Source organism: Anopheles moucheti (genome assembly GCF_943734755.1).
Source record: "Anopheles moucheti chromosome X unlocalized genomic scaffold, idAnoMoucSN_F20_07 X_unloc_7, whole genome shotgun sequence".
NCBI classification, from domain to species: Eukaryota; Metazoa; Arthropoda; class Insecta; order Diptera; family Culicidae; genus Anopheles; species Anopheles moucheti.
Window position 1 is genome coordinate 165,001 of NW_026453581.1, and position 5,000 is coordinate 170,000.

A 5,000-nucleotide genomic window follows, 5' to 3' on the forward strand; every position below is an offset into this window, starting at 1 on the left:
TGCAGGAGTGCCATCGCCAGGAGGTGCTCCATCTGCGAGAGGAGAACCGTAAGGAGCGGGAGATGGTCTCTGGGCTCCTTACGCAACTGGTTGTTGCGCAGTCGCAGCAGCAACAGCAGCAGCAGCAGCAGCTGGCACAACAGCGAGAGGGTGCGGTGACGGCTACGGTGGTGCCGTCTCCGGACCAGGAAGGCGGCTCCTGGGCCGAAGTGGTGCGCCGTAAGTCGGCACGCCAGCAGCCGGCTCAGCAGCATCAGCAGCAGTGGCCGCAGCTCCCGCAACGGCAGCAGCCGCAGCGGCAACAGCAGCAACGTCTGCAGCAACATCAGAGCGGACAGCGTTCGGCTGGGCAGCCCCAGCAACAACAACAACAGTGGCATTTGCAGGGCCAGTTGCTGCGAAAGCAGAGTAAGCAGCAGCCACGCACGATGCCAGCTGCAGTGAAGAAGTCGCGGAAGCGGCCCGACACCATCGAGGTGATGCCAGCGGAGGGCGTCAGCTACCTCGACATGTATAGGGCGATTCGTACGAGCTCGCATCTCGACGGCATGCAGGAGAAGATCGGCGTCGGCAAGCGAACGCCGAAAGACACCTTGCGGCTGCCGCTGAGCCGTGATGCCGACAGCGCCGAGCTGTGCCAGCGTATCCGGCAAGCCATCGGAGACAAGGGTGCGGCGTCCGTGCATACGGAGATGTCGATGGTGCTCATAACAAACATCGACTCCTTGGCGAGCGAGGACCAGCTGCGTCGGGCGGTGTTGACGGCTCTCGGCAAGGAGCATTCCGAGGCCACCTTCGACATGTGGGAGCGGCGAGACGGCACGAAGCGTGCTCGCGTTCGTCTGCCCCGGTCGGATGCGGAGCATCTGGCTGGGAAGCGCCTGCTCCTAGGACACACCTCCTGTTGGGTGTGGGAGGTCCCGAAAGCGTCGCTGGAGGAGAAGCGGTGCTTCCGATGTTTGGAGCGCGGCCACTTCGCCGGGCAGTGCTCGGGAGAGGACCGCAGCAAAGCGTGTATCCGGTGTGGCGCGGAAGGCCACAAGGCAGCGAGCTGCACTGGCGAGGCTCGCTGTTTGAAGTGTGGCGGCCCGCACTCGATTGCCGCAGCTTCGTGCAAAGCTGCAGCCACACGATGATGATAGAAGTGCTCCAGATAAATATCGGTAAGAGCAGGAGCGCTCAGGATCTTGCGCTCCAGCGGATGAGGGAGGAGGGAGCAGACGTGATGCTCATCACGGAGCTCTATGCTGTGCCGGCCAACAATGGGAACTGGGCATCCGACGACGCACTGAAGGCCGCGATCGTCACCAGTGGCCAACGGTTTCCCATACAGCGGGTGAGGAGCGTGCAGCATCCGGGCATCGTAGCTGCCGAGGTGGCGGGCATCGTTGTCATCTGCTGCTATATTCCGCCATCGATCGGCCTCCCGGAGTTCGAGCAGCAGATGGACCGGCTGGAGGTACTTGCGCGAGGCCACCCTTGCGTGCTGATAGCTGGTGACTTCAACGCGTGGCATGGGGCCTGGGGGAGCGAGCGGGCCAACCTTAAGGGTGAGGCGCTCCTTCAGACGGTTACCAGCCTAGGATTGGAGGTCCTCAACCGCGGCACGGAGCCGACATTCCTGGGGAACGGTGTGGCTCGGCCCAGCAGAGTGGACGTCGCCTTCGCGAGTCCAACGCTCTGCCGATCGGATGGAGCAGCGGAGGACATCAGCTCCTGGCGGACGCTAGACCGCTACTCCTATAGCGACCACCGCTATATTCGGTTTGCGGTCGGGCAACAGCATCGTACAGGTCAGCGGCCCGGACGGGGCATTCATCAGCAGGAAGGTGTCGAAGTACGGGAGGCGGGTACTCGCTGGCGAACTCGCCAGTTTTGCCCCCGTACTTTCGAGCTGGCACTTGAGGCGACCTGTTTTGCCGATCGGGTGACCGATGCGGCAAGCCTGGGGATGGTGCTTACGGAGGCCTGCGACGCTACCATGGCGAGGATTGGGCAGTCGCAGCAGCAGAGGAGGAACTGCAACACATATTGGTGGACTCCGGATATCGAGGAGCTGACCGAGCGCTGCCGGTTGGCTCGGGAGCGACAGTTATTGGCCCTCGACGAGACGTCCGCCGAACTGGCTTCAGAGGAACATCAGGAGGCGCGTGCTGCCTTAAGGGTGGCAATTAAGGCCAGCAAGCAGCGCCAGTTCGATGAGTGGCTGCAGGCCCTGGCTGCAGATGAGACGGGACAGTGGTTCCGGCAAGTGCTTCTTCGGTTTCGGGGCAGCTGGACGGCGCGTGAACGCGATCCAGCGGTGTTGCAGCGGATCGTCGAGGAGCTGTTTCCGGAGCATCCCCCGGTCGAGTGGCCGGACGTCAGGCCTTCGGAAGGGGACACTCCGGTCCGTCCGATCAGCTGCGCGGAGCTCCAGGCGATAGCGAGCGAGCTGCATCCGCGGAAGGCGCCTGGCCTCGATGGAGTACCGAACGCTGCGGTAACGGCTGCCATCCGGAAGTATCCGGAGCCATTCGCTGGTGTCTACCAGCGCTGCTTGGACACCGGCGAAATACCACGCGAATGGAAAAGGCAGAAGCTGGTGCTGTTGCCTAAGCCGGGTAAGCCGCCGGGCGAAGCCTCGTCCTGCCGCCCGATCTGCTTGATCGACAATCCGGCGAAGGTCTTCGAGAGGACTACGCTGGACAGACTCAACGAGCACCTGGAGGATCCGGAGGCACCTCGGCTGGCCGAGAACCAGTTCGGATTCCGGAAGCAGCGGAGCACCCTGCAGGCGATCCAGCTGGTGGTGGAAGCAGGCGAGCGCGCGATGTCCTACGGACGGACTAACAACCGGGATAAGCGCTGTCTGCTGGTTGTGGCGTTGGACGTCAGAAACGCCTTTAACACCGCCAGCTGGCAGGCGATAGCGATGGCCCTGCGTGAGAAGGAGGTTCCAGCGCAGCTGCAACTCCTGCTCCGCGACTATTTCACCGACAGGGAGCTGGTGTACGACACCCACGACGGCCCGGTGTCACGTCGGGTGACGGCAGGCGTTCCACAGGGGTCAATCCTTGGCCCGACTCTGTGGAACGTTATGTACGACGGCGTTCTGCGGATCCAGCTCCCTGAAGGGGCCACCATCGTCGGCTTTGCCGATGACATCGCCATCCTGGCCGAGGGCTGCACACCCGAGGAGTCGGCGACGGTCGCGGAGGCTGCGATCGACGCGGTGATGGGGTGGCTCGAGGCACGTCACCTTAGTCTCGCCCCCCACAAAACCGAGGTGGTTCTGATATCGAGTCTGCGTCGAGGACGTTTGGAAATTCCTGTGCGCGTCGGCGAAGTGGTCTGCACGTCAAAGCGATCGATACGCTACCTGGGGGTACAACTCCACGAGAAACTCTCGTGGAAACCGCACGTGGAAGCGGCCGCGGACAAGGCCCTCCGTGCGGTGGCGGTGGTTACCTCGGTGATGAGGAACCACAGCGGCCCCCAGGTGGCCAAGCGGCGGTTGCTGGCAGGAGTCGCTGAGTCGGTGATCCGGTACGCCTCGCCCATCTGGGCTAAGGCGACAGACATGCAGTGGTGCCGAAGACGACTGGCCCAGGTCCAGAAGCCACTGGCACGTGGGGTATCGAGTTCGTTCCGCTCGGTATCCTACGAGGTGTCAGTGGTGATGGCTGGTTTGGTGCCGTACTGGCTGGTCGTCAACGAGGACGCAAGGTGCCATAGCAGGCTGCTGGTCGAGCCTGGCGCCAGCAGGAAGGAGGTACGAGCGGCGGAGCGAGCAGCCACGATGCTGCAATGGCAGGACGCCTGGGACCGTGCGGCGGCAACACCATCGGCCAGCCGCTACTTGACGTGGGCGCACGGGATGATTCCCGACCTGCACCGGTGGACGGGACGAAAGCACGGGAAGGTGGACTTCCACCTTTCGCAGGTGCTCTCCGGACACGGATTCTTCCGGGAGTACCTGCACGTCTGCGGCTTCGCTTCGTCTCCGGAGTGTCCACGGTGCGTGGGGTCGGTCGAGTCGGTGGCCCACGTCTTGTTCGAGTGCCCCGTGTTTGAGGAGATCCGACGTGAGCTGCTGGGCTGGGGGACACCCGAGTCGGTCCAGCTTAACAACATCGCAGAGAAGCTGCTGGAGAGTGCGGAGTGGTGGGACCGCATTCAGAAAGCAGCAAAGACCATCACCACAGTGCTTCAACAGCTGTGGCGCGATGAGGAAGCGCTCACCAATGGTCGAACGGAAGCGGCTTTCGCCGAGGACGAGGAAGTGGTCCTCGAAAGTGTGGCCGCACTCTTCGGTGAGGAGATGGACGACGTCATCATCGAAGACATCACGCGGCGCGTGAACGAGTCGCGAGCAGCGCGTCAGCGATCTGCCCGCAACCGACGGCTTCGCGGCAGAGCGGAGGATCGGGCGCGAGTGCGACTGGCTGCGGACGTCGCAGCAGCACTGGCCGCCCGAGATGACGAGATACTGCGGACGGCAGTAGAGGCGGAGCGAGCGGGCCTAGCTCCTCCTCCCATACCTAGGCGCAGCAGAGGGGGACCACCTTCCCCTGAAACGGTTAGAATTCGCCATGAGCGGCGTCTATTCATGCAGCGCGCATGGCGAGCTCGGGTCCAGGCTGAGGGACCCTCGACGACGCGCCGCCGTCGGACCGCGCCTACGGAGGCGGACCTGATAAGGTCTCGGCGGAACAGACGCGAAAACGAAAGGCGCCGTCGTGCTTTGGCTGCAGGCCGACGATGGACACCCGCGGAGGAGGCTGCCGCCAGCGAGGCGGAATGGTCAGATCGATAGATGTCGGGTTGACTTCTTGAGATCTCCGAGAGGGGAAAGAATGAGTGAGTCACGCGGACTAAGCAAGCGTACGCCTTTAATATGCGGTTAAGATACGATTCAATTTAATAAAGAAATAGGGAAGAGACATCCGAAAGGGTTCGTAATGACGCATGACAAATCCCTGGCGGGCGACGTCGTGCGTCAAGAGCGTGGGTTTATG